Source organism: Ochotona princeps, chromosome 2 (genome assembly GCF_030435755.1).
Source record: "Ochotona princeps isolate mOchPri1 chromosome 2, mOchPri1.hap1, whole genome shotgun sequence".
Lineage (NCBI taxonomy): Eukaryota > Metazoa > Chordata > Mammalia > Lagomorpha > Ochotonidae > Ochotona > Ochotona princeps.
The window spans coordinates 42,657,306-42,675,001 of NC_080833.1; the positions used below are offsets into that span (position 1 = coordinate 42,657,306).

A 17,696-nucleotide genomic window follows, 5' to 3' on the forward strand; every position below is an offset into this window, starting at 1 on the left:
GCAAGCTTGCTGTGAGGACTGTGATGGCAATGATGATGATGTGATGTCGATGATAACGATCACATGGCCATGATGTTACTCCCACCATCAGGCAGCTACACCCATCACACAACTGCACCTGTGCCAGCACCAGTGCAGCCTCACATCCTGTTCCCACCTCTGCCAGAAATGGCAGGTGTCGGGGAGGCCAGCAGTCCCTCTGGAAGCAAAACAAGCTTGCCGTGCAACCCAAATGTGAGAAACTCAACCAGCAAAGCAGGTTGTGCTGTATGCACCGCAATCCGTCCCTTGTTCTGGGGGCACGCCCTGTCTTCCTTTCTTTTCAAATGCATACCGTATTGTCCTACCTCATGTTTATTTTATGGCTCCCTGCTTCCAAAATAAATATGCAGCTTGCTTCTCAAACGCTGAAGAGCTGCTTGCTTCTGACAAGCGGCCTCCTTCCCCCAGGACCTCGCAACAATTCCTGGAAAGCTGCTGAGGATGGATCTTGAGCCAAACCCACAAATACCAGCGACATGTGAGGCCGGAGGTGGGACGGTCCCTGTGCCCAGGAAGGGACCCAAGGACACAATTGCAGGAGCCAGAGCATCCTGTGGGGCTACCCAGGGGCTAGAAGAGCCCTGGCAGCGGGTGGCCCTGGCAGTCCTGCTTGGTCAAATGTGCCCCCCCAAAACAGCCCTGAGCTGCCTGGGGCGCTACCATCTTCATCTCCACATTCCACTGCAAGGGGATGGCAGGGTGAGAGTTCAGGAGAACTCTAGGCTTCCAGAATGCTTCCTCTTAGGCTAAACCTGAGTGGTGGTGAAAGGCAGGAGCCGTTTGTGACTCTGCCACCCCCACTAGGAGCCTGACGGCCTCTTAACCCAGGAGTTTTCTCGTGCCCTTGGACTTCCCAACACTGCCTCCTCCAGGCAGCCACAGGCTAGCTCTCCACCCGGTGGGTCTGTCTACACTGAGAGCGGGTCACAGTCTTGCTCTGCCTGGTTTCTTTCATACAGAATGACAGCCTGAGCTGCCCCGGGGAGATGGGTGTGCCAGCCCCTTCCCCAACCCCCTTTGGGTTCCTCCTCCTCCTCAGCCTTACCCATTTACCCTTCAATCTGCTGGTGGCGAGGTTTGCTCATTTACTGGGGACTTAGGCCTCGGCAGTGGATCTGCGCCTGGAATGGACCAGCCTCTGGAGCAGCAGCAGGTGGAGGCTCTGGGTAGTGGGGGAGGCCCTGAGGCCTCCTGCCCAGGACACAGACAACAGCCCCCATCTGGGACTTCCTCACAAGAAAGAAACAAACATGGTGCTCCGTTTTTTTGTTTTTGTTTTAATTTTTAACCTTTATCAATTCAAAAAGTTCAGATTCAAAAGATGAAAGGCCATAGACTGGGAGAGGCAGGCCCGATCCATGCCAAGCTGGCAGAGAGCCGCGGAGCGGTTGCTGGCTCTTCTGCTGTCACTGGGTCGTGGACAGGATGCAGTCCTCTGGGCAGGGACCTGGGGAAGCAGAGAGGAAGGACCCAGAGGGGCCAGGGGAAGGGGAGGCCAGAGGGGAGAGAGGCAGAGCAGAAGCAGAAAAATGGGGCAGCTGGGAGGAGGGAGGGGAGGAGAGAAGAGAAACAAGGAAAGGGAAAGAAAGGGAGAGAGGTGAGTTCATTTTTTTAAATTTACTTGTTTATTTGAAAGGTAGAGTTACAGAGGAGAGATTGATTTTCTACTGACTGGTTCGTTCTCCAATTGGCTACCAGTCAGCTATAGCTGAGTCAGGCTGAAGCCAGAAGCCTGGAGCTTCTTCCAGGTCTCCCATGTGCGTACAGGGGCCCAAATATTTGCTCCGTTCTCCACTGCTTTTCCAGATGCAGTAGCAGGGTCTGAATTGTAAGTTGAGCACCTGGGACTCAAACTGGCACCTATGTGGGATGCTGGCATCACAGGTGGGGGACTCCTGCTATGCCACAAAACCAGCCTGATTTCTGAAGCTGTAAGCACAATGACATCTGAGCAGCTTGGAAGACAGGAGGGCAAGATCCTGGGTGGGAGAAGGGGCCTGCAGTGAGCTGGACTGTGTCCTCGAAAAACACAGTGCGGAGGCCCCAAGGCGTGGCACCCATGAATGTGGCCTTAATGGACATAGGCCTGCAGATGGAGTTAAGTCACATGAGATCACCTGGAATTGGTGCACTTTATCATGACAGTGAACTTTAGACCAAATCACACATGGACATGAGTAGGAAACCCTATGGGAAGATGTGGTTTTGAAGGGGTATCGCAGTCATCCCGACGTAGGTCCCCCTCCAGTTGCCCTGGTATCCTTAGGAAAGCAGGAGAGCTGGACCGGAAGAGGAGTGAAGCCTCCTGGGAAACCAGCCCTGCACACACCTTGGCCGTGGACTTCCCACATCCAGGCTTAAGGGGAGATGAATATGTGCTGTGAAGGGAGCTTGCACAGGCTGGCAGAGCCCCAGCCCCTGCGGGCAGGAGGGCAGCTGGGGGTTTACCTGTCTGCTTCCTCGGGCCCACTTCGGTGGCCACTGTGTGCTGGCTCTCAGGTGGGGAGAGCGTGGGCATCACACTGGCACCTGCCCAGCCCTTCCAGAAGGCAGAGTTCCCTGTGTAGGGTAGCCCTGGAGGTGCCTCTAAGCATCTTGCCTCCCTAGGCCATGCTAGAGCCAAGTGCCCTTCCTCTGGGGACCTGAAGCTTCCTATGTGTGGCTTTCCTACCCGCGGAAAACAGGGTATCCTGCTGACAAGCTGGAACTTCCTTTCCCTGGATACATGGTTTGGATGCTTTCGTTCTGGCCCTGCCCTGCATTTTCTGCCAGGGCTGAGAGTTCATCACTAAAGGGGTGCCAGCTGTGGCCCAGAGCCCCACTCCTGGCTGAGACGCATGTCAGGAGCCCAGAGAAGGAAGGAATGTGGCCCAGGTCACACAGCTCTCTGGAGGTCAAGTTGAAGCCAGAACACAGGAAAGCCTGCAGCACACACTGCACATGCCACACAGGTGGGCTCTGATGCAACCCGACAAGGTTGCTGTGTTCGGGGCCGGCTGCAGAGCCTGGTCCAGAGCCACAGGTGCTTTGATGCCCAGTTGATTATGGCAGAATCTGGGTCACCGCACTGTTAATGCAATGTGCGGGTTTACAAGGTGCTTTTATTACAAAAATAAATTTCAGTAACCACCGTTCAACCAGACATTTTGCAATTAACAATAAAACTGCACAGCAAAGAGAAACGCAGCTCAGTCAGCCAAGCTGGGCTGAGTGCCATCCTTGCCCTGACCCGTGCTCCCCTCCGACATTCAACCTGCTTGCTGGCATTCACCTGGGGCGTAGCTCCACTGGCTCATTTGCTTTTTCGCCTGCTCTCTGGATGATTGGGCAAGTCCCTATTTTTAGCTAAAGATTGATTCCCTAACAGTCACAGTCCTTTCAGTGCTGAACAATCAGCAGCTTAAAGCAACTCTTTGCTTAATGAAATCTCCAGCTGGAATCTTGTTACTAAAACACAAGCTCTGGGTATGGAGACCCCCACTGCATCAGTCAGCCCCCATCTGCTGCTTTGTAACAAAACATCACAGATTGGGGGCTGGGGTGGAAAGGGCTGTGCTCCTGGTTCAGCCTAGCATCCTGATGTCAGTGCAGTCAAGGTGGGCCTAGGGCTCGCTCCCAGGTGGCAGCTGGCTGTCTTCTCACCACATTCTTACTGGCAGAGAGAGGGCAGGGTCTCACTGGGGCACTGGCCTCACCACGAGGTCCCCATCCACATGACCTCCTGGAGGTCACCTCCCACAGGCCTCCATCACTTTGGCAGCCAGGGCCTGGGAAGCCAGAGTCGGACCATTTGTTGGTCCAGTGCTCCTGTTCCAATCTGCACTTGGGAAGAGTGGGGACCGTTTCTCATGTATGTCCCCTGTGCCAGCATGTCTATCTCCTTCCAGCCATGCTCCCTTTGGCTTGCCGGTGAAGGTCCCTGGGAAGGAATGAACTGTGTGCTTAAATCCCACTCATCCAAAACAGGTGGGATGTTAATTGTTGTTCCCAGCTCCAAGGCCACTCTCTCTAGCTGCAAAGGAGCGGGGCCACCCCAGGAGATGAGCCAGGGACCTCTGATCACGGCTCCCCTGTGTGTGTGTGTGTGTGTGTGTGTGTGTGTGTATTAGTTCCTCATTCTGCCAAGAGCTCTGTAGCAGAAGGGGGAAACAGCCGTTCAAGAAGTGAATGAATTAGGCAAATGCTCCTGATCCTAAGGGTGGATAATGCATGCTCCACAGACTCGGCTTTTGTGGGATTTTTCTATACACGATGACATAGCTCATCTTCGTTTCCACAGCATGTATGTAGCTACGATCCAGCATGACTGGCATATGGCAGGGCAGCGGTATGTGTCTTTTAAGCAGAGATGCAACTGAAATTCGATATTTCCCATGTGGCACCTGATATACTGTGGGCGTGGGGGTATTTATAGAGCCGTAATAATATTTGAAAACACTGTGATGTCTACAGGCTCCTCTTTCTTTCTTTCTTTCTTTCTTTCTTTCTTTCTTTCTTTCTTTCTTTCTTTCTTTCTTTCTTTTTTTTTTTTTTTTTTTTGCAAGATTCATCTAGAAGGCTGTCTTTTGCAGACATGAGCTCCTGCCAGCCCTCCATGGCAGATGCTGGAATGCTGACAGTGTTAGGATACATGAGCCGTTAGGTTACGCGTGGTTGCCTCTGCACCCCTCAGAAGCAAAGTCACGTTCCCACGGGATGGCAACATTGGCCTTCCAATGCTGCCTTTTGCCCTTTAAAACAGAGTTAGGTGTTTGATGCTGTTGCCGTTCTTAATAACCTCTGTAGGGCCTCAAGCATTGCATGATGGTATTTTGTGCAACTGTAGCATCCAAGAGACTTGCAATCTGAAGATTGGTGGGCAAGGAGCCAGCCTAGTTGTCATGCTAACCAACCCCTCTGGCTCCTTGGTGAACCAAGGGAGGTGCCAATTTGGAGATCTTTTTTTCAATCACAGTGCTTCCAGGTTGATTCCTAGGGCCCATGTGACACTGTGCTTCCTACAGAATCAAGAGACTCTGTGCAGAAACCATCCGGGCCATGCCATCCAATCTACAGACCGCTTGCCAGGTCCAGTGCCCCCCACCCCATCCAGGTGTTAGCCAGAAATTGCCACCTCATACATGCAACATGAAGGTTCCCCTGGGGCCCAGTCTTACCCAAAAGTCCACAACTAAAAGTGGCCAAAATAGGATGCGAACCTGGGACTGCAGGAGGGAACCTGCTGCCTGGAGCCCTGCCATTGGAGTAGTGGGAGAAGGAGTAGCAGCGCCAGTCCCTTCCTGTGAGCAGGGAAGAGTATTCTGCTGGCCAGGCTGGGGCGTAGACACCACATAGGCACATCCCAGCCTGAACTTGGCCACAAGCTCAACACTGACCCCTCCCTATGCCAGGCTCAAGCCGGTGGGGGTGCACGCAGAGCTAAGGGGGAATGTGGTCCTTTCCCTGAAGGAATGCCCAGGCTCTAGGGGAGGCAAGAAGGAAATAGATGGCCCATAGCGCTTGGTGATCCAGGCTGGACAGAATGATAGTTGGGGCTGCTACCTTAATCCTGGGGGCCGGGGACAGCCTTGGGATGGGGTGATGCAGGAATTTCCCTGGAAGGGTGGAGGGCAGGTGGGAGCTGAGAAGGGTAGGTGGCAGGGGAGGGAGGGCTTCCAGGCCAAGTGACCTGCACGTTTCAAGGCAAGGGAGCAAGGAAGGGCCAAAGACTGGCAGAGGGACAGGAGCAGGTGCAGCTAAGCTAGAATGGCTCTACACTGGGGGCCTGGGCAGACACACCCCAAGAGGCCAGGGGAGTCCTGGGGGCTGTGGTCTTGACCTTGAACAGGTAACAGTTTCCCTGCGGAGGAAAGACTCAGGGATGTGAGCCTGCACAGAGGGCCAAGGGGACTGTTGAACGAAGTAGATCACAGGAGACAGAACCAGAATCACAGTGACCACAGGGACAGGGCAGCCTCAGGGGAAGACAGAGCTTGAAGGTGAGCCCTGGGACAGCCAGAGCCGGGAAGAGAAAGCCCGCTGAGGCCAAGGCCCTGTGAGTTCCTGCCAGCACACCAGGGAACAAGGGTGAGGGTGGGGGCAGAACAATGCTACCTGCTGAGGGGAGTTAAATGAAGGTCAGGAGGGACAGGGACTGGATAGTCCTGAAGGGCTCAGTAGTGTGAGGACCCAGCAGCCTTGGGGGGCCCTTATCCTCTTTCCCCTGGGCAAAAGCCCCTGCCAGGGCCACTGCAATGTCCTGGGTTGGGTTTGCCAGGTGGGCTCAGGGGTGGGGGACCATGCAGGCTTGCAGGCGATGAACCTGGCAGGATCTGAAGAATGCCACCCATGAGACTCCACACATCGCTCTCGGTGCCAGGAAGATCTGTGTCCAACTTTCTGTGGGCTCCTTGGTTAACAGGGCCAACTCCCAAGACAGCTGCGTGAAGCACAGGCCCTACACAGGGCCGCCCACCCTGGATTCTGGGGGCCCACCTGAGCCAGGATAACGGGCCACCAGGGGCCAGGGTCTCAGACCACAGCCCTCCCCCGAGGGCAGCTGCAGGGCAGAGTAGAGAGGTGCAGGAGTGGCAGCCACAGCTCAGCAGGGCCCTCAGGTGCCCAGCTGGGACCAGGAATTGCCCCCAAAGTCACTCAGGCTGGCTTTAAGAGAAGCAGCTCTAAGGGTGGCTGTTTCATGGGGTGAGCAAAGAGCTAGGGGGAGCTGGCTGTGTCCTGGCCTGAGCCGGCACGCAGACTCCCCGAGGTGCCGAGCCAGGAACAGCCTCCTGGCTTCACCCTCATGGTTCTGTTTCTGATCTCAGGGGTCTCTTTAATTGCCAAGGGGGTGAGTACTTAAGGGGCTGGCATTGAGGGCAGCTGGAGAGTACCCTGTACCACTCGGCGGTGATCCACTCTGTCTTCTGGGAAACTGAGTCAGTGGTGGGAGTGGGGGCCTTAGGAAACACACCTGCAGGCAACGCTGGCATCTGTACCCACAACACTTGCCCTCAGTCCACATGGAGCAAAGGTTCCCCCTATGGATGTGGCAGGGATTTGAGTCAGCCCAGATGCTCCCAGGTCTGGGTGTTGGACTGGGTGGTCTGGGGGCGGCAGCATGTGCAGCCATCCTGAAGGAACCCGGGGCGTGAGAAGTTGCCTTAGGGACGTTTCTCGAAAGCTGTTTGTAGGGGGAATTTGGTCACAGAGAGTCCCAGCTCCTCATCCCCAGCCCTGTGGCTGCTGACAGAAGCAAACCCCAGGCAGTTCCCAGTGCCTATGACAGCTGTTGTGCCATCTGACCAAGCATTCTCTGCAAGGACTACAGATGTGACAGATCCATGCTGGAGGCCATGGGAGCCTGGCCAGAGCATCAGGCACGGGGCCTTGGCTGCCTGCCGCCTCCCCGCCTCCCCGCCTCCCCGCACAGCACTGGAGCTGGGGGCCTGCAGCTGTGTCCCTGTCACTAACGTGGCCTGAGGGAAGGAGGACAGGGGCCTGAACTAGGGTACACTCATCATTTTTAAAACTTTTAAAATATTTATTTGAAAGGCGAGGGACCTGCAGACCTGTGTGCGCCACCAACTGGGACAGAGAGGGTCGACACAGGGGGTTCCCTGCTGCTGCCTCAGGAACCCCAATGGGGGCAAGACTGTCTTGGGGGTGTTACTTGAATGACTGGTGGGTTAGCTTGATACAGAGCCTGGGAGGTACAACCTCAAGCCTATGGCCCTAAGCTTGCTGCCCGATTGTCCTGATCTGGCCCCTCACCTGGTGGATCCTTACCGCTGATGGGAGCCCTCCCCTTCTGTGGGCATGGCTGTGCACCCCGCCCCCCATCATCCTGATTACTCCGAGAGCTTACTGGCTTCACAGTGCAAGAAGTGACAAACTACATGTCCTCACACAGGCTCTTCTTTGTTCTCTCTGTGTAAGTTCTGAGGCCTGTTGTCCATAGCTACCTCAGAGTGGCCACAGGCCTGTGCTTGCTTTGAATCTTGGCCTGAAGTATTATGCTACTTACTTTTCTTTCCATCCTTTGAAGAAATACTTGAGGTCTTCTGTTGGGTTATGGGAGCCAGCTCTCCTGTCTTTTCTGTGCATCTGGGTATGTTTGCCAACACTACATGGGAGTCAGCAACATGTGCTCTGAGGCCAGACCACACATCTATGGAATATTCTATGAGATAGGGGATCCTGTTGTTCAAAGGCAATCATGAGACTCGGGGAGCCCACTGCTGACCAGGCCACCTTTCCTGGTCTGCGCCAGTCCTGGCTCACAAGGCAATTAATCCTTGTTAGAGGAAACTGGGGAGATGGTCCAGGGTAACTGATTGTGAGTGGGCTGGCAGGGAGTGAGGTGACCATTGTGGCCTTGGAAGGGGCAGCTAGAGGCCTGTGTGCTCCTGTCCGTCTGGCTTCTTCATAGCTCACATGCTGGAGCAGAGGTGACCCACTCTCATTTTGGCGACTTGACCCAGAGCTCAATCCCTGGGACTGGCCAGGCACCGGCCTGCCCCAATACTGAGCTGCAAAAGCTCCAGAGCGTTGCATGCTGCTGGTTTTGTGGCTTTGTTTGTTTTTTGGTTCCAGAAGGATGGGTTTAATGTTCAGTCTTTATCTGGCTGCCATGCCCACAATCATGGATAATGATCACGTCTTGCTGAGGAATCACAGTGGGATGTAGACTATGCAGAGGAAGACAAACTGACAAGCACTGTCCCAGCCTGAAAGACTTACAGTCTAAATAGGCACGATTAAACGTCAGTGACAGTGTGGAACACGGAGAATTCTCCCTCACCAAGCACATGTGTGCACGTGTCTGTGTGTCATATATGTGTATGTGCGTGCATATCTCTGTGTATATATGTGCGTGCATGTGTGTCCCTGTATGCACGTGTTTCCATGTGTATATGTATGTGCATGAATGCATGTGTATCTGTGCTTGTGTGCAGGTATGTGTGTGTGTGCATGTGTGCAGGTATGTGTGTGTGCATGTGTGCAGGTATGTATGTATGTGTGTGCATGTGTGCAGGTATGTGTGTGTGTGTGTGCATGCGTGTGTATCTGCTGGGGAGGAAGTCATTGCTGGGAGTCCTCACAATTCCCAATAATGCAAATTGAACTAAAAAGTAATCTGAAGGGAGTTTAGAAGAGCAGAAATGCATGAACAGGAAACACCAAAAAAGAAAATGACAAGTGAGGCTTTGTATCATGCTTGCCATCTCATGGTAACTCTGCCATGCCATCACTGGCACCACAGAGCTCCAGGTCCATTCCTCCAGGCAGCCAGCACAGACCAGGCACCTACTGTACACCAGACCCCCAGCACGCCAACTTTTTTTCAAATAATGAGCGGCCCCTGACTGGCAAAGTCTGCCATTGTCCAAGTCGCAGTCATTGATGGATCCATGTTGGACATTGGAAGCATTAGGTCTGTTAGGCTTAGGATGTCTTCATGTTCAGTAACTCAGATCCCAGGGCTCAGGGTCCTGAAATGGACAAATGTTTTAAAAACAGCCAGGGTTTGAGGGTGGGAGCATGCTCTGGCAGCATCGATGCTCACCACCCATGTTGCAGTGGGAGTCTCTCCCAGCTCCAGCTCCTTCCTGCTGAAACAGACCAAGGGAGGCAATGCTGGCCACTCAAGTCACTGGGTTCCTGGAACCCATGCTGGAGCCCTGGTTTGCATTCCTGCTTTCAGCCAGGCTAGACCCGGCCCAGTTCCAGCCATTGCTGGCATTTTTAATGGATAGACCAGCACGCATGTGCGCAGGCACACACACTCACAGTGCAGGGATTTATCATGCAAAATTCATCACAGCAGTGGGAATCCCACCTAAGGAGTGACAGCAAACAGCTGCAGGGGAGGGTGAGGTGAGCAGGGTGTCCCTGGGCTTGGAGTTAACTATTCAGGATACCCAAGACAGGGAGGCGGGCTCGGTGGGAGCAGGTCAAAGCAGCTGGCAGCGAGAGACTGGCTGGAGGTGAGGTTGGCAGGACCCTCAGGGCATCCACAGGCAGCCGAGTCACCTCAGGGCTGACCCCTGGGAAGTCAGACTCACAGTCCTGCCTCTGCCCAGCCGGACAACTCTGGGAGGTGTCCCACAGTTTCTTGGGACCACCATTTCTCCTCTGTAATGCAGAGCTCTCTCACAGGCTGGCCGGGAGGACCTGGGGAGCTGGCCAGTGGCAGTGCTTGTCAGCACACACTACTAGTTAGCCACTGCTGTTCATAGGAGGGAAATGGTATTTGCATCTCCACCTGCCTCCCCATGCAATCCTCTTCCTCTCCTGCTGCTGCCTGGACTGAGGCAGGGCTGACCCTGCACAGAGGAAGCTAGAGTGGGCCTGGGAGCAGCCTGGAATGCAGTGAGTCATGGGTGCTCCAGCCTCTCCTAGAGGGGAATCACAGAGTCGGTGGCTTCCCAATGAAGTGTGCTTGCTGGTAGCCCTACTGTAGCTGTGGCCACTTGGTACCTCCACTGCTGAACCTGACTCCTGCCTGCTGCTCTTCCAGGAAGTTCTGTTCCTGCTGCCCTGGGCAGAAGCCAATCTGTGGTATGCAACCAAGATCTTTACCACCCAAGACCTTCTCTCTGGGACAAGAAGCGAGAGGGGCTCACCTGAGAAGACAGCCCTGAAATTCCCCCAGGGCACCGGCTGCAGAGCTGCCTGGCAAGACCCTCTGCACCAGATGTCGGCTGCCTACCCAGGACCACCAGAGTAGTTGGCAGGCCCCCAAGGAAACCAAGACCCAGGAAAGCCACACTCTGCCCTCGCCAAGCTCAGAGGCGGCAGGGGCCTAGGGGCAGGGCCCTGCGGATCCAGGTAAATACTTACCCAAGAATTGAAAACATGGTTTGTGGCAGGGGTTGTGGGGTGTGTCGTGTTCTTCTGTTCCTATTTTTCTGCGTTTTCCTGAAACCTTTCTTCAAGCGGGGTAAGGGTGTGTTTGTGCTTGTTGCAAATTACATGGTAAACACGGATGCCCTGGTGGAGGCAGTCACTGAATCTCTTTGTTAGAATAATCAGATTACAACAATCTGGGCAGACTTTCAAGTATTTATTTTCCAAACGTCACTTCGGAGAATAGCAGGCAGCGTACCAGGCCTGACTGGATTCCCTGCAGAGACCTCGTTTCTGTCCCGGGTGTCTATTCCTCCACATAGGAGAAGAGAAGGTGGCGGCATTAATCCCCAGCCTCTGACGTGGGCCACGTGCCCCGCAGCCTGTTCCCCACTCAGCGAGTTCATGTTCACGTTCTCTGTTGCTGGCCTTGTTCTTCGGGCTTTGCACGGTTTCGAAAGAGGAACCTCTACAGTGAACCTTGCAGCACCCCTGCAAACCTCTGAGTGCCTGCCCTTGAGTTTGCAACTGTTGTGCAACTATGTGGGCCATTGTGGTTCTCCTCCCACAGGGAAGAACGATGTGCCATGAACAGGGACAGTGAGCAAAGCGTGATTTACTGAAAGAGAGAAACCTCCTGCCGCAGCAGTCCGCAGCTGGACTCCACGGGAGAATTTAACAAGAATCTTGCCAGTGCTAGTGCTTTTACACACAAAGTGGCTCTCTCAGCTCCCTTTCTGAGGGCAGGATCCAGATTTAACCAATAAGAGGAGGAGTAGAATAACAGCCAGTCAGAAAGCAGGAGTAACAACCAATTAGGAGGTCAGACTAACAACCAATCAGAGGGCAAGAATAATAACCAATCATAAAACAAGGATAACAGAATTGAAAGTGTATGCTAATGAGCTAATCCGAAGTAGGCAGAGTTCTCAATCAGGTCCTTTGGGCAGATTGACATCATTGGAGATTACACTGTAATCCTCCTCGGGGATCCTGGATAGTTAGGTCATGTGATTTTTCTTTCCTATCTGACGCCCCTGGCATTCCAATCAAACCTGCACTTCAGCACCACCTACTCCAAGGCAGACTGCTGGAATACAAATTCCCATTCTTCTGCTGCCATGCATTAGTACCTTGCGAGCAGTGTAGCTCCTGTGCAGGAACCAGCCTCTCCCTGCAGGTGCCAGGGAAGGTGGCAACTCTTCTAGTGGATCTCTGGAATTTCCCATCCGAGGCTCTTGTGGATTCCCTGGGCTGCCAAGAGGACTGTGGAAGGACAAACAGATGACTCAGAACATCCCTGCCTCCCAGGGGTTACAGCCCTCCTGGGTGCCCTGCCAGCACACAGGTGTTCAGAAACTTCCTGGTGGGCACTGTCGGCCTGCAAAGCTCCCCAGGTGCCCCCAGCCCGTGTCACCATCCTACCGTCTAACCCACAGCTCTGCCCTCGGCTGCTTGCTGTGACACTGCAGCTTCCTGCACTATCAAACCTCTTCTGCTCCAGCCCTAATTGAGTGACCTATCACGTTCTGGCTTGTTTGCCACACCCTTCCCTAGCCAGCTCAGGGTTTCTCTTCTGGGATTCCTCTCTAAGTGCTCGGAGCTGCCCTGGTCCACAGTTCCCAGTTGCTGCCAGGTGCTGGATTTCTTTCTTTTTTTTTTTTTTTTAAAGATTTATTTATTTTATTACAGCCAGATATACAGAGAGGAGGAGAGACAGAGAGGAAGATCTTCCGTCCGATGATTCACTCCCCAAGTGAGCGCAACGGCCGGTGCGTGCCGATCTGAAGCCGGGAACCAGGAACCTCTTCCAGGTCTCTCACGCGGGTGCAGGGTCCCAAGGCTTTGGGTCATCCTCGACTGCTTTCCCAGACCACAAGCAGGGAGCTGGATGGGAAGTGGAGCTGCCGGGACTAGAACCGTCGCCCATATGGGATCCTGGGGCATTCAAGGCGAGGACTTTAGCCACTAGGCTACGCCGCCGGGCCCCAGGTGCTGGATTTCACGTCCCTGATTCCACCTGGCAGCCAGGATCTCACGGGGGGGGCAACTGCAAGCTCATCTTGCCATCCTCCAGGCTGAGCCAAGCACGCAACAGGGAATATTAGGGACCTCGGTGGAAGTTAAGTGAATGAATGGATGAATGAACACATAATGAGTGGATTTGTTAACAGAGACACAAATAACACTTAGCTTCCTCCAAGGACCTTTTCAGCTTACAAGGACATCAGGTGCTCCTGGCTCCTAGTGCCAAGTTACGGCCCAAATTCCACATGGAGGTGGACTCACAGCACCACATAGCAGTCCAAGTGTGAGGACTGCCTGTTGCCAGGAGCGAGGTAGGAGGGATGGCCACCCAAGGCAAGCAGTTACCTTTCATGGTTGGGGACACTGGAGTCTCAGAGCTTCGTCTACAGTCTGAGCCGGGGGTGTGAACCCACGTCTTAAGACTTCAGACCTTTTGTTCAGGCCCCAGCAACATGTTGGCAGATGGGCAGTCCCAGAAAGGGGCCTGCATTAAAAGCCTCACAGGGCTGAGTGAGGATCCAAGGGACACCGCCAGCCTGGTTAGGGGGACTGATGCAGGGACAGGGGAGGGAAGGTGGCGGCAGGCAGGCCAAGCTTGGGGCCTGGGACTCGATGGCAGGTAGCAGACAATGATTGATACCGGAGCCAGAAGGGGCAAGGTTCCGATTGGCCTCCTCCCCTGGGGGCAAAGGTTGGAAGGATACACTTTATGTTGCTGGATTTAGTTCTGGAGTGGGTGTGAGCAGGAAATGAACCCTATAGGAGAGGCAGGGGAGGACCAGAGGAGAAGCAAGCTAGAGACAGGCCGGCCAGCTGCAGTCTTGCAGTTAACAGTTGAGCAGACCCGGTGACCTGACATGGTAGTGGAACAGAAAGAGAAAAAGGGAAACTGGCGCAGGAAATGCTGCAAATACCTCCTAACAGAAGAAGAATTTTTCCACTGAAAAAACACCATCCTCGGCTGTCTCTGGCCCCTGAGCTCGGTACTTTCTGTTCCCTCTGTGTCAAGAGCCCTTCCTCTGCCCACCTGCATGCCCAGAGATACCTGCCCGTCTCTCTGGAGCCTGTTCAGGTATGACTCCTGACTTTGGGGTGATGCATCCCCATGTGAGGGGCCCAGCCTCTGCACTCCTTCAGCCCCCCGAGGCACCAGCACCTGCTGACTGCTTCCAAAGCAGCTCTCCAACACAACTCTACGGTGGCTGGGAAGGGTTTCACCTTGGAGTCTCCGTGTGCCTGACACGCCATCTGCATGATGTCACTCGAGTGAAAAAAATGCACGGGCGGATGCATGCGTGAATAAACTGATATGTAAGGGAGGGGATGTGTGGGCCAGACAGCGCCCTGCCTCCCGTTCTGCAGCCACGGGGGAGGCCCTCTTGGAGTAAGGCACACCTGTCGTGCTCTCTCAGTGGACTTCGTCCTACAATGTGCCTCCAACGGAAACTTTGCTTTGGCCACCAAGTTCATGGCTATTTCACTTAGCAAGCCTGAGACAGTCAAGACAAAGCAAAAGCAAAACCACAACAGAACAAAAGGCTTTGACGGAAGAGAAAGGAAAAAGCAGAGCGAGGGGAGAGTGAGGCAGGACTGCTGACTGGTAGCTGCAGTTTGCTCGGCAGGCCGAAGGGAATCAAAGCCCTGGACCTGTGTTAGATGCTGCCTTCAAGTTGTTGCTTTGTCTCCTTGCATTTGGTCCCGAGAGGGACCCATGCGGAAGGCGTGGGAGCTGGAAAGGAACACCAGGACCTCCATGCTACCTTCTGACAGGCTGGCATCACCCTATACAGGGGGAGAAGGACGCTGTTCACTTTGCTAAGATGTACATCCGTTAGGAACCAAAGATGTCCAGAAACAAAAAATTAACTCTTAGTTGGCACATGTCCTACCAGGAGAGTGGGAGGTATGTGCAGACATCAGCAGCCGAGGGGCGAAGCCATCTGTGGTTTTAAAACGAGCAATTTTCTCAACCTGAGGTAGTGTGCTGTTGTGAAATGCTAAATTAAACACCATGACACACCAGCCTGGCTTCCCAAAGTAGCCAAGGGCTTCAGCAAGAACTTGCATCACAAAACATGTGAGCTGAAGCTAAAAGAGCTCAGTGTAATGTGCCAAAAATCTGCTCACCCCATACATTGTTAGAAAGAGCAGCAGGAAAAGAAATCTAAAATTTGCTATTTCATTTGGTGGTAGCCAACATTGCCTATCTTCCTTGGCAACAAGGTGGTTTTTTTTTTTACATGCTGTATTTTGCACACAGAAATCTGCATAGCATGATTTACATACCAAAACACATTTGTAAAAGAAACCGTCTGCGCAAAGACCAGGGGAAGATGGGGTCCTCACTGCTGGCTTCCATACAATACACAACATCCCAGGACTACTCGCTCTCCATTTTCCTACATGCTGAATCTCCCACGAAGGGTTCGCAATTTCATGACGCCTTAAAGAATGTGAAAAGTAACTACATCCTATATGTATCCAAGACAACTGTAAGAACAACACAGGCTGACTCTCCCTCCCCATGTTGACCACCTGCTGGCTTCTTCCTGATTGGCTGACAGACATGTTCTCATGCCCTACGTGTTTCACATCAGTCATGGCTTAGTCCTCTGTCAGGCTGCCAGGCAGGCACTGTGCTTCCTTGTTTTACAGACAAGGAGACTGAGGCATGGCGAGGAGCCGTGGGGAGTCCATGCGCAACAGGAGGGGAGGGGGGCAGCGCCAGGAGCGCCAGGAGCGCCACATCTGGGCCCTACTCTGCTCTTTGCATCCCCAGGTGCCACTATTTCCCTTCCCCGGGTTGACTCACGAGGTGGGGATCTCTTTGGTTTCTGTGTTTCTTTTACTTTTTCTTTCTTTCTTTCTTTCTTTCTTTTTTCCTGATCAGAGCCCAGAAACAAGGCAAAAGGCTCTGTGCAGGTGCCCAGTCAGTGAGCTCAGGGAAGGCTTCAGGGTGAATGGGCAGCAGCTGGTGACCCAGAAGGGGCAGGGAGAGACGTACAAATCCTGGCACAAGGGAGCTTGGACACCACAGGACCCTCCCACGTGGTGTCTCTGCGCTGTCAGCAAGGCAATGCCAGCCCAGCTGTATTCTTGGAAACACAGACTGGCTTATGTGCACTTGATTGTAATGCTACTTACGGAGAATTGATCAGCAGCAGATTAGAGCTTGATGCTGTTCTTAAGGGACAGAAACAAACAAAAAAGAGGCAGTCGTCCTGAAATGTGTTCATCAGATGAGTCTTGGCTTAGTCCAGGGTACTGCGTGTGAAAGAAATCAGCTATTTCTGCAAAGTGAGGAGGGGAAAGGGGCAGAATTAAAAGACGGTGAATGCCTGCAAAAAAAAAAAAAAAAAAAAAAAAAAGCCAAAATGGTTACGTTTGCTTTCTTTCAAGCTGCCTCTTTGTGAGCCTTCTCCCCTGCTTTTCCCTCTTCAGGACAGGAAAGCTCATTTCACCTCCCACTCTCTGTGGATCTGTCATTGTCCACACACTCCTGGCTTTGAGATCTCATTATGCGCTAGTCACTGTTAGCGAACCACTCTGAGTAACAAATCCCTTTTGATACAATCTATAGCAGCTCTGCTTTATAACAGGTTCCCAGCCAAAAAGCAAGTAACAGGACAGAAAATTGCTTTGGCGGCAGCAGACCTGGCTTATATGCTTTTGTTGATACAGTTTGACCTTAATTTCTCAGAGCCTCAGTTTCCTCCTCTGTTACACAGGAGGAAAAACACAGAAAACAGACCCTGGTGGCCCAAGTGTAGGCATTTGCCTCTTCCTGCCTTGTCAACAGCAGCAGCATCAACGCCATCCCAACAGGCCAGAGGGTGCCTTAGCCCAGCACGTGAGCTGCACTGATCCAAATTCTCTATTCCGCTGTACCAGTGACGGACTGGCCTGCTGTGTCTGCAGCAAGGCAGGTGACCCAATTCTGCCCAGGTAGGTTGCTGGGAAACTGCTGAACGCTCCTATGAAAGACTCCGCTCTTTAATAAGAGAGACATGGGAAGAGAAAGTGCCTTTGTTATTGTCTCCTCGTTTCCTGCTGTGGATGCTGTTATGGTGGTGTTGACGGGAATTCTAGGGGTCCCCAGGTAGGAAAGAAAACAACAATAAAATCATGCAGAATTTTACCCAGGAGCGCTGAGGGAGGGTGGGATGGGGAACATACACGTAACCTTCCGATTGGACATAACTACGACTCTACTCACTTTTGTGCAAAACAGGTTACTCTTACATCAGTCCCCTGATTGGTTCACATAGCATGCCTCATTAGCATTACACTTTCAGTTCTCCAATTGGTTGCTATTTTGGCCTCCTAATTGTTCCCTCCAGAAAGGGACCAATCAGAGAGTGCAGGCCACTTTGGACCACTTTTGGTCTAAAAGAGCGAGCCTTGGCAAGCTTCTCAGGCAACTATCTCCTGTGGAGTGTTCCTCCTGACTGCTGTGGCAGGAGGCTTCTCATTTTTAATAAATCTTGCTTTGTTCACTGTCCATTTCTACATGGAAATTCGTCTTTGGTGTGAGACAAAAATTGAGATTGCCTTCACCACCCACCCCAGCATTGTGACAGCCACTTTGGGAACATGAGGGATTGCCTCAGAGACGTACCAACAAGCAGGGTCTTCTGGGACACCTGGACTAAATTGAACCAACCCTGGTCTGCCCAAGGCCAGATTCTTATCCACAAGAAATGGCCTGGAGCTGGCGTTGTGGCACAGTGGATTAAGAGACCGAATGCAATGCTAGTATCCCATGTATGAGTGCTGGTTCTGGTCCTGCCTGAGCCACT

The 17,696-nt window shown here is 53.1% G+C and overlaps 1 long non-coding RNA gene across 2 annotated transcripts in view; it reads right to left on the reverse strand.

The window, feature by feature from the left end:
- Positions 1–1,307: 1,307 nt before the first annotated feature.
- Positions 1,308–17,696, reverse strand: part of LOC131479568 (uncharacterized) — a 38,459-nt gene continuing 22,070 nt past the window's right edge. Inside the window, exons 2-4 of one of the 2 annotated variants that reach the window (XR_009244973.1) lie at positions 16,042–16,187; positions 12,003–12,135; positions 1,308–1,489 (exon numbers count right to left, since the gene is read on the reverse strand). This is a non-coding gene — a long non-coding RNA (uncharacterized LOC131479568). The other variant, XR_009244974.1, reaches the window with a different exon arrangement.